This window comes from Neomonachus schauinslandi, chromosome 5 (assembly GCF_002201575.2).
Source record: "Neomonachus schauinslandi chromosome 5, ASM220157v2, whole genome shotgun sequence".
NCBI classification, from domain to species: domain Eukaryota; kingdom Metazoa; phylum Chordata; class Mammalia; order Carnivora; family Phocidae; genus Neomonachus; species Neomonachus schauinslandi.
Genome location: NC_058407.1, coordinates 173,971,693 through 173,984,127, shown reverse-complemented (window position 1 = coordinate 173,984,127; position 12,435 = coordinate 173,971,693).

The following is a 12,435-nucleotide window of genomic DNA, read 5'->3' as shown; positions in this document are numbered from 1 at the left end:
GAATGAATAGCACCCTGACCAAAACAGTAGGAGTTAGGAAAGGGAAGGTGGAAACAGTATAAAATAGGAAAGTAAGATAAAAGAAATAAAAGTGAGTGGGCCAGAGACTTCCCTTTCTGTCAGGAGGAAGCAGTTCATTCCTCCCAGCTCCACCCTCTTATAGCTCAGAACTCCTGGAGGTAACACAACAAACAAGCACAGGAAGACCCTGAAAGATGGAAAGAAGGTGGACAGTCTAGGAACCTGGGGACTTTAGAAATGACAAGAGGGTTTCTTTAGTTTTCCTTATTGTCTCCCATGCATCCTGGACAGCATACTGCAGAAGCCTCCACCCCTGAACAGCCAACAGCACAGGAAAAACTCCAAGAAGAGCCTTTCCTTAGCCAAAGTAAAGGGAAAGGATGGTCTAAGCAAATTTTGTGTTAGTACTCACCCTGCTCCAGCCAAACATCAAGGGAACCTCTCCTTCGGCACTCAGTTTCAGCAGGGCTGAGCTAGGAGTTGACTCTGCCATCTTCCCTCCTTGAGAGTGACACACATGCCTTTCAGTTGGTCACTGTCCAGCAGAAGTGAAGAGTATAAAACATTTGCACTAACAAATGGCCCTAAATAATTATATGAAAAAAGAAAAGGTTTAAAATCAGTAACCCATGCTCTTAACCTCAAGAAATTAGAAAAACAAAATAAATCCAAAGCAAGGAGAAGGAAGGAAATTGAAACTAAGAAAACAAGGGGGAAAAAATCAAATAAATTGTTCTTTGAAAAATAAAATTGATAATTTCTAGCAAGACTGGCAGAGATAAAAAGGGAGAAAACACATCACAATAAATAAAACTACAGATCCTGCAGCTATTAAAAGAATAATAAGGGAATGATACAGCTTTACACTCATAAATTTGACCACTTAGAGGAACCCAATCAGTTCTTAAAAACTAAAATCTACCAAAACTGAATTAAGATGAAATAACCCGAATTAGTGGTATAGCCATTAAATTGAATTCTTCATTAAAGAGATTCTGAGAAATCTCCAGGCCCAGATGGTTTTACTGGATGAACCAAGAGAAGAATTCATACTGTTTTAATGTAATCTCTTCCAGAAAATGGAAAAGGAGGGAAAACTCACTCAGTTTAGGAAGCTAGTATTACCCTAACAGCAAAATCAGGTAAAGGAAAACACATATGAAAAGAATTCTGCAGGTCAGTATCTTTCATGAACTTGGAGGCAATATCTTCAACAAAATGTTAGCAAATTGAATCCATTTATAATGAAAATTTGTATATATGTATAAATTATAAACATGGCCAGGTAGGATTTATTTCAGGCATCCAAATCTGGTTCAGCATTTAAAAAATCAATGTATAATCTACCATATCTGCAGGCTGAATAAGAAAAATCATATGACTTATCATTTGACCCAGAAAAGGCATTTGACAAAATCCAACATTCATTGTGATTTAAAAACTCCAAATATTAGGAATAGAGAACTTCCTCAACTAGATAGCATCTACCAAAAACGTCCAGCTAAGACCATACTTAATGGTGAAAGGTGGAATGCTTTCCCTGTAAGTTTGGAAGAAGGCCAGGATGTATACTCTTAACAGCTATTCAAATAGTACTGGAAGTTCTAGCCACTGCAATAAAGCAAGAAAAAGAATTAAGATATCCCCTATAAGCAGATTACATTATTATTTACATAGAAAATCATAAGGAAGTTTAGGAAAAAACTTGAACAGTGAGCTCAACACAAGTGGTATACAAGATAAATACACAAAAATCAGTCACATTTTTATTTAACAAAGAACATGTGAAAACTGAAATTAAAACCAATACTATTTATAATTGTTCCAAAAATATGAAATTTTGAGGTATAAAGTTTTATAGGATTTTTGTACTAAAAATTACAAAATGCTAATGAAATTAGAGCTACATAAATGTTGACACATATTGCATTCATATATTAGATTTAGTAAATATGTTTCTAAATTGACGTAGATTTTATGCAGTTTTTATAAAAATTATCTGTTTTGTAGACATGGCAAGGTTTTCAAAATTTTGTATGCATAGGCCTCAGAATAACAATCTTGAAAAAAAGAACAAAGTGTTTGGAATCATTCTGATATTAAAGTTTTCCCTGTACCTACAGTAATTAAGATGGTGTGGTATTGGCAGAGGGGGAGACACATAGATCAATGGAATGAAATAAAACCAACAAATTCATTCACAGAAATATGTTCAACTAATTTTTGATAAAGGTGCAGAAGCAGTTCAATGAAGGAAGGATAGCCTTGTCAGATGATGTTGGAACAATTTGACATCCAAAGACAAAATGGTGAAACTTGATCTGAAATTTATACCTCACATAAAATTAATTGAAAATCATATTTAAGTACAAAATCATGAAACTTAAGGGGAAAAAAAGTCATCAGGACCCAGGAGTAGACAGTGAGTTCTTAGTGTTGAGACAAAAGCACAATCCACAAAAGAAAAAAGTTGACCACTTGGAACCCATTTAAAAACTTTTGCTCTTGGTAAGACCATATTAAAATAATGAAAAGAGAAGCTACAGACTGGTAGAAAACACTTGTGACCAACATACCTGCCAAAAGACTTACTTAGCTATATAAAGAACTGTTAATATTCAGTAGTAACAAAAATCAATTAGAAAATGGGCAAAAGACATTAACAGACACAAAGAGGACATATAAATGGCAAATAAGCACAGAAAAAGACATTTAACATTGTTAGCCATTAGGGAAATTAAAACTACCGGAAGAAACCACTGCTGAAGGTAAAATTTAAAAAAGTGACACCACCAAACACCGGGAAGCATGCAGAGAAACAGCATTACATCTATGCTGCTGGTAGGAACCACCACTGTAGAAAATGGTTTGGCAGTTTCTTGTAAAATTAAATGTGCAACTACCATAGGATCCAAGAGTTGGCACTTCTGGCTATTTATCACAGACAAATGAAAGCGATCACATAAAAACTTGTACAGGAATGTTTATAGAAGTTTTATTTGTTTACCCCCACACTGGAAACAAATCAGATATCCTTCAGTGGATGAATGATGAAACAAACCGTAGTGCATCCATATCCTGATGACTACTCAAAAAGGGGCAAAATGTTGATACCCATCATGTAGATAAATCTCTACATTGAATTTTAAAAATTATGCTGAAAGATTACATACTGTGATTCTGTTTATATATTCATAAATGATGAACTTCGAGAAGTGGAGAACTTGTTACTGGTTTAAAGGGGGATGAGGGTGTGAAGGATGTGGCTACAAATGGCAACATGAAGGGATCCTTGTGATGGAAATGTTCTGTATCTTGACTGTGTAATATCTTGGCCATGGTATTGTACCTGATTACTCAAGATGTTGCCATTGTAGAACAGTTGATCAAGAGTGAATGGGGGGGGCACCTGGGTGACTCAGTCGGTTGAACATCTGCCTTAGGCTTGGGTCGTGATCCCATGGTCCTGGGATAGAGCCCCACATTGGGTGCTCTGCTCATTGGGGAGCCTGCTTATCCCTCTCCCTCTGCCTGGCGTTCCCCCTGCTTGTGCATGCTCTCTCTCTCTCAAATCAATAAAAATCTTAAAAAAAAAAAGTGAATGGGGACCTCTTTGTATTTCTTACTACTGCATGTGAATCTACAATTATAATAAACTTAAAAAATGAATGGACTGGATTCTATCAGAAGACTGGATTAGAAATTGATTTAATACAGTAGATTATAAGTAACACTTAAAATCCAGTTGCTAACGATGAAAATAGAGATGAGCAAGAAGATACCATATACAAGAATGAAAAGAGGAATGGCCATATTGATACCAGATTAGTTGAAACTTCGGCTGAAAGCATTCAACATTATTACAGGGAAATTAATTGGTAAAAGCTTGCATTTATGAAGAGGATATTGGCAGTGAAGATGGGTAGACACCAGAACACTCTCTAAACACAAAAGAACGAGAAATGCATGTAAATTTTAATAAATTTAGGTCAAAGCAATCAAAAGATCATCACCTACCAAAGCCTCTGGAGCACAATGAAAGCTATATGTGAGGAAAACTGTATAGAATTAAATGTCTTCAGTATTGAAGTAACAAAAAAATTTTCCAAACCTGCATATCTAATTGAAAAGTCTTTCAGCAATTGAAAAAAAAAATTTTTTTTTTAAGAAATTGTAAGATACACATTACCATTTTGACCATTTTTTGAGTGTACTGTTCAGTAAAGTGCATTCACATTGCACAATCAATTTCTAGAACTCCTTTTATCTTCACCAGCCCCTGGCAACCACCATTTACTTTTCTGTTTACAAACTTGAATACTCCAAGTACCTCTTATTATGTCTGGCTTATTTAGTATAATGTTCTCAGGGTTCATCAATGTATCATATTTCAGAAATTTTTTAAAAAGATTTTTATTAGAGAGCACGAATGGGGTGTGGGAGGGAAAGGGGAGAGGGAGAAGGAGAAGCAGACTCCCTGCTGAGCAGGGAGCCCTACATGGGGCTCTATCCCAGGATCCTGGGATCATGACCTGAGCTGAAGGCAGACGTTTAACCAACTGAGCCACCCAGGCACCCCTGGAATTTATTTTTTTAAGAATTTATTTTTAAGGCTGAATATTCCATTGTATGTTTTATATGCACACAGACATATATGCACCCCCTCCTCCCACATTTGTTTATTCATCCCTTGATGGATACTTGGATTGTGGCTATTGTGAATACTACTAAGAACATGAGTGTGTAAGTATCTCCAAGATCCTGCTTTCAGTTCTTTTCTGGAATTCTTTATATTCCAGATGTGGAATTATTGGATCATTAAAATCCCATTTTTAATTTTTTGAATAATCACCATACTGTTTTCCATACCTGCTGCACCACTTTACATTTCCTCCAATAGTACACAATTGCTCCAATTTCTCCATATCCTGGCCAACACTTTTTTAAAAATATAATAGCTATCCTAATAGGTGTGAGTTGTGTTATCTTATAGTTTTGATTTCCAGTTCTCTAATGATTAATGATGTTGAACATATTTTCATGTGCTTATTGACTATTTGTATGTCTTTGGAAAAATGTATGTTCAAGTCCTTTGCTACATATCCAGTTCTAAGCAGTTAGAACATATGAACCTATAAATTGAAATAAACCTACAAGAAGGAATTAATAGTTAAAAGGTGAAATTAATGAAATAGAAAAGGCAAAGTAGAAAAGATGCGTAAATCTAAATCCCAGTTCTTTGGGAAGGCTAACAAAATGAATATCTCCTTCATGATACTAGTGAGAAAAGAGTAGAAGTAGTAGTACTGGAAACAAAGATGCAACCACAGAAACAGAAGAGTGTTAATTGTAAGAAAAGAGTGCTACAAGTTTATGGTAACAAAATCACAAATTAAGGATTTCAAAATTAAGAGGAATCATTTTCTGGCTAATTAGAAATGATCAAAATCAACCTAAAGGAAGTAGAAAACTTGCATACACCTTTTGATACAAATATGATCAAAATGATTTTAAAGTACATGTGAAAGAATAAATGCCTGAACATGGTGAAGAACAGAATCAAAAAGATTGAAGGAGAGTTTGCCTTTTTTATATAAAGGCTTTTTAAATATATGTACTGTATCAGTATGATTTTAGTGCTGGAATAGTAAAATAGGTTAGAGGAAGAGAGATTTAGATTCCACCATATATGAGAATATAATACATATTAAATGTGGTAGATCAGGTCTGGGAAATGGATGATCAGTGATGGTGAGACAACTGACCATCTGGAAGAAAATAAAATTAGATACTTAAAAAATATAAAAAATTAAAATCTTAGGAACAAATTCTATATTGATTGAAGACTTACATGTTAAAAGAAAGCAGTTACATGAGATGATCTCAGAGACCTATGTATAAAATAGGATAAAATAGGTAAAATAGGGAGATGTTGGGCACCTGGGTGGCTCAGTTGGTTAGGTGTCAACCTTGGTCCCAGAGTCCTGGGATTGAGCCCTACATCGGGCTCCATGCTCAGCGGGGAGCCTGCTTCTCCCTCTGCCACTCCTCCCTGCTTGTGTTCTCTCTCCCTCTCTGTCAAATAAATAAAATCTTAAAAAAAAAAAAAAAAAAAAGGGGGTCGGGGAGCCTGGGTGGCTCAGTTGTTAAGCGTCTGCCTTCAGCTCAGGTCATGATCCCAGAGTCCTGGGATCAGTCCCGCATCAGGCTCCCTGCTCAGCGGGAAGCCTGCTTCTCCCTCTCCCACTCCCCCTGCTTGTGTTCCCTCTCTCGCGGTCTCTCTGTCAAATAAATAAAATCTTTAAAAAAAAAAAAAAAAAAAGAGGGAGATCTTTTTATTTTTTAAGAGTTTATTTTAATTCCAGTTAACACAGTGTTATATTAGATTCAGGTATACCGTACAGTGATTCAACATTTCTGTACATCACCTGGTGCTCATTGCAACAAGTCTGTGTCTTAATCTGTATTGCCTGTTTAACCCACCTCCCACCCACCTCCCTTGTGGTAACCATCAGTTCTCTAATGTTAGGTGTCTGTGTTTTGGATTGCCTCTTTTTTTCCTTTTGCTCGTTTGTTTTGTTTCTTAAATTCCACATGTGAGTGAAATCATATGTTATTTGTCTCTGATTTATTTTGCTTAGCATTTTACTCTCTAGCTCCATGTTGTTGCAAATGGCATGATTTCATTCTTTTTTTATGGCTGAATAATATTCCATTGTGTGTATATACAGCTGCTTATTCACTCATCAATTGATGGACACTTGGGCTGCTTCCATAGTTTGGCTATTGTAAATAATACTGTAGTAAACAAAGGGGTGCATGTATCCCTTTGAGTTAGTGTTTTTTGTATTCTTTGGTAAATACCCATTAGTGTGATTACTGGATTTTAGGGTGGTTCTGTTTTTAACATTTTGAGGAACCTCCATATGGTTTTCCACAGTGGCTGCACCAGTTTGCATTCCCACCAACAGTGCAGGAGGGTTCCATTTTCTCCATATCCTTGCCAACACCTATTGTCCCTTGTGTTGTTGATTTTAGCCATTGTGACAGGTGTGAGGTGATACCACATTGTAGTTTTGATTTGCATTTCTCTCATGGTAAGTGATGATCATCTTTTCATGTATCATGGCCATTTGGATGTATTCTTTGAAGAAATGTCTGTTCATGTCTTCTGCCCATTTTTAAATTGGATTATTTGGTTTTTTGGTGTTGAGTTTTGTAAGTTCCTTGTATATTTTGGATACTAACTCTTTATCAGATTTGTCATTTGCAAATATCTTCTCCCATTCAGTAGGTTGCCTTTTAGTTGTGTTGATTGTTTCCTTGGCTGTGCAGAAGCTTTTTATTATGATGTAGTACAAATAGTTTATTTTTACTTATGTTTCCCTTGCCTCAGGAGAGACATATCTAGAAAAAAGTTGCTACAGCCAGTGTCAAAGAAATTACTGCCTGTGTTCTCTTTTAGGATTTTTGTGGTTTCAGGTCCCACATTTAGGTTTTTATCTACTTTGAGTGTATTTTTGTGTATGGTGTAAGAAAGTGGTCCAGTTTCATTCTTTTGCATGCGGCTGTCCAGTTTTCCCAACACCATTTGTTGAAATGACTGTCTTTTTCCCATTGGGTATTCTTTCCTGCTTTGTTGAAGCTTAATCATCTAATTGTGGATTTATTTCTGGGTTTTCTGTTCTCTTCTATTGATCTTTGTGTTTGTTTTTGTGCCAGTACCGTACTGTTTTTAAGTACACAGACAGCTTTGTAATATAACTTGAAGTCTGGAATTGTGATGCCTCCAGCTTTGCTTTTCTTTTTCAAGATTAGTTTGGCTATTTGAGGTCTTAGGGTTTCATACAAATTTTAGGATTGTTTTAGTTCTGTGAAAAATGCTGTTGGTATTTTGATAGCAATTGCATTAGATTTGTATATTGCTTTGGGTAGTGTAGACATTTTAACAATATTCTTCCAGTCCATGAGCATGAAATGTCTTTAAATTTCTTTATGTCATCTTCAATTTCTTTCATCAGTGTTTTATAGTTGTTAGAGGTACAGGTTCTTTCACTTCTTTGGTTAGGTTTATCCCTAGATATCTTACTAATTCTGGTGTAGTTATAAAAGGGATTGCTTTCTTATTTCTCTTTCTGCTGCTAATTGTTATTGGCATATAGAAATGCAAAAGATTTCTGTAGATTTTGTATTCTGTGGGTTTACTGAATTCATTTATCAGGTCTAGCAGTTTTTTGGTAGAGTCTTTTAGGTTTTCTATATAGAGTATCAGATCATCTGCAAATAGTGAAAGTTTTACTTCTTCCTGCCTGATCTGGGTGCACTTTCTTTTTGTTGTCTGATTGCTGTGGCTAGGACTTCCAGTACTATGTTGAATAGAGGTGGTGAGAATGACATCCTTGTCTTGTCTCTAACCTTAGGGGAAAAGCTCTGTTTTTCCCCATTAAGGATGATGCTCCCTGTGGGTTTTTCCATCTGTGGCCTTTATTATGTTGAGGTATGTTTTCTCTAAATTTGCTTTGTTGAGAATTTTCATCATGAATGGATGTTGTACTTTGTCTTTTTCTGCATCTATTGAAATGATTATATAGTTCTTATTTTTTGATATAATGTATCACATTGGTTTGTGAATATTGGACCACCCTTGTAACTTAGGAGTAAGTCCCACTTGATTGTGGTGAATGATTTTTTAAAATGTATTTTTGGATTCAGTTTGCTGATATTTTGAGGATTTTTGCATCTGTGTTCATCTAGATATTGGCCTGTAGTTCTCTCTCTCTCTCTTTTTTTTTGTGGTGTCTTTATCTGGTTTTGTTATTGGGGTAATGCTGACCTCATAGAATGAATTTGGAGGTTTTCCTTCCTTTTCTGTTTTTTGGAATAGTTTGGAAAGAATAGGTATTAACTCTTTTTTAAATGTTTGGTAGAGGGGCGCCTGGGTGGCTCAGTCATTAAGTGTCTGCCTTCAGCTCAGGTCATGATCCCAGGGTCCTGGGATCGAGCCCTGCATTGGGCTCTCTGCTCTGCAGGAGGCCTGGTTCTCCCTCTCCCACTCCACCTGCTTGTGTTCCCTCTCTTGCTGTGTCTCTCTCTGTCAAATAAATAAATAAAATCTTAAAAAGAAAAAAATGTTTGGTAGAATTTGCCTCCGAAGCCATCTGGTCCTGGACTTTTGTTTGGTAGGATTTTTTTGGTTATTGACTCAATTTCTTTGCTGTTTATTGGTCTGCTCAAATTTTCTATTTCTCCCTGTTGCAGTTTTGGTAATTTATGTTTCTAGGAATTTATCCATTTCTTCTAGGTTGTCCCAGCTTGTGGGCATATAGTTTTTCATAATCTCTTATGATTGTTGTATTTCTGTGGTGTTGGTTATTATTTCTCCTTTTTCATTTGTGATTTTATTTGAGTCCTTTCTCTTTTTTCCTTTGTAAGTCTAGAGGTTTTATCAGTTTTACTGGTCCCCCTCTTCCCCCAATGAACCAGCTCCTGGTTTCATTGATCTGTTCTTTTTCTTCTTCTTTTTTTTTTTTTTTTCCAGTTTCTATATTATTTATTTCTGCTCTAATCCTTATTACTTCCTTCCTCCTGCTAGTTTTAGGTTTTGTTTGTTCTTTTTCTAGCTCCGTTAGGTGTAAGATTAGGTTGTTTGAGATTTTTCTTGCTTCTTGAAGTAGGCCTGTATTGCTATAAACTTCTGTCTTAGAACTGCTTTTGCTGCACTATTCATGGCTTACTAACATGTTAGTTAACCTCCATATATTTGTGATCTTTCCAGATTTTGTGTCATGGTTTACTTGTAGTTTCATAGCACTGTGGTCAGAAAAGATGCATGGTATGACTTCGATCTTCTTGAATTTGTTCAGGCTTGTCTTGTGGCCTAATATGTGATCTATCTTTGAGAATGTTTCACATGCACTTGAAACGAATGTGTATTCTGTTTAAGGATGGAATCATCTGAATATATATGTTAAATCCATCTGTTCCAGGGTGTTATTCAAAACCATTGCATTCTTGTTGATTTTCTGTTCAGATGATCTGTCCATTGATCTAAAGGAGGTGTTAAAATCCCCTACTATTGTATTATTATCAATTAGTTCCTTAATGTTTGTTTTTAACTTTTATATATTTGGGTGCTCCCATGTTGGGTGCATAAATATTTACAATTGTTAGATCTTCTTGTTGGATTTATTATTAAATTTATATATGTCATCTTTTGTCTTTTACAGTTTTTGTTTTAAAGTCTATTTTGTCCAATGTGAGTATTGCTACTCTGGCTTTATTTTGACATCCATTTGCATGATAAATGTTTTTCCATTCTCTCACTTTCAATCTGCAGTTATCTTTAAGTCTAAAGTGAGTCTCTTGTAGGCAGCATATAGATGGGTTTTGGGTTTTTTTGTTTTTGTTTTTTAATCCATTCTGTCATCGTATGTCTTTTGATTGGAGCATTTAGTCCATTTACATTCAGAGTAATTATTGATAAGTATTGTCATTTTATTTTGTGGTTGTTTCTGCAGACTTTTTCTGATCCTTTCTTGTCTTTCATAGTTTGCTGATTTTCTTTAGTGTTACATTTGGGTTTCTTTCTCTTTATTCTTTGCATATTTATTAGTGATTTTTCATAAATGGTTACCATTAGGTTTGTATATAGGATCTTCTGCATATAGGAGTCTGTATTAAGTTGTTGGTTTAAATTTGAACCCATTTTTTATGCCTCCCGTTTGAGGTATATGTTAGCATGTTTTACATCTTTTTATTTTGTGAGTTCCTTGACCGATTTTTTTTTTTTTCTTTTACATACCTATTCATTTTTACTGCTTTTGTGTTTCCTACCTACATACTGTTATTTCTGGTCTCTCCTTTCCACTGAGAGAGTCCTCTTAAATATTTCTTGGAGGGCTGCTTTAGTGGTCATGAACTCTGTTAGTTTTTGTTTGGGAGATTCTTTATTTCTCCTTCTGTTCTGAATGATAGCCTTGCTGCGTAGAGTATTCTTGGCTGCAGTTTCCCATTCAGTACTCTGAATATATCATGCCATTCCCTCTGGCTTGGAAAGTTTCTGCTGAAAAATTTCCTGGTAGCCTTATAAGGTTTTCCTTTTATGTTACTTTCTTCTTTTGCTGCTTTACATTTTTTTTCTTTATCGCTATATTTGGCCAGTTTAATTGCAATATGTCTTAGTGTGGATCTGCTTTTTAAAATTTTGTTGGGGGTTCCATGTGCCTCCTGGATTTGTATTAGTTTCCTTCCCTAGATTAGGGAAGTTTTCAGGTATTATTTCTTCAAATAAATTTTTTGCCCCCTTTTCTCTTCTTTTTCTGGGATTCCTATAATATGGATGTTATTACATTTGATGGAGTCACCGAGTTCCCTAAGTCCTCATTTTGCATATATTTTGTTGTTGTTGTTCAGCTTGATTACTTTCTGTTTGTCTTCTAGGTTATTAATTCATTGCTCTGCTTTTTCCAGCCTGCTGTTCATTGCATCCAGTGTGTTTCCAATCTTCGTCTCTGATTTTGTTTGTTTTTGTTTGTTTTTTGTTTTTAAATCTCTGATGGGTTCTTTTTTTAATTCTGTGTTAAGGGTCTCACTGATGTCTTCCACTCTTTTCTCAAGTCTAGTGAGTATCCTTATGGTCATTGCTTTAAATACCCAACTAGGCATGTTATTTATATGTGTTTTGCTTAGATCTCTGGCCGTGGCCTTGTCCTGTTCTTTCATTTGGAATAAATTTCTCTGTCTTCTCATTTTGTCTGAGTCCCTGTGCCTATTTCTCTGTGTTAGGTAAGTCACCTATGGCTCCTGGTTCTTGAGGGTAATGGCTTTATGAAGAAGAGGTTCTTTAGTGCCTTGCCATGTAGTGTTCCCTGTTCCCCAGGGCCTAGGGTTCCCACAAGTCTCCAGTATGTACTGTGTGTCCTCAGCTATTTTGTCCTGGCTGCTTTATCCTTTAGGCCACTTGGCTGCAGAGGCTTTCTTTTCCTGTTGTGGTCAGTGTTTTGTCCCTGGCCTGAATGTGGTGAGTTTTAACTAGGTATGCCCTGGTCTGCTTGTGTAATGAGACCTGTTGTCACTGCCAATGAAACTGAGGTTCTGCAAAACTTCCAGGTCAAGAGAGGTGTTATGAGCAGGGGTTTGGGCTGGTCTTTTGGAGGAGGGGACCTGTCATGCTGGGACTGAGGCAAGCATGGCTGGGAAGGATGATTTCCCTGGTGGATAGAACAGGGCTTGATGTAAGCAAGTTAGGTAGCAAGTGTAGGAGTTGCACTGGTTCCTGTAGGTGATCCTGTGCTTATGCTGAGGGTGGGGGAGAGAAATGGTGCCTGCTAGTTCCTTTGTTCCTGGAGGTCTCTCTATGAATGCTTTCTCTCTGGGATATGCCCCAAGATGAGCAAATAACCTCCCCACTGTGTG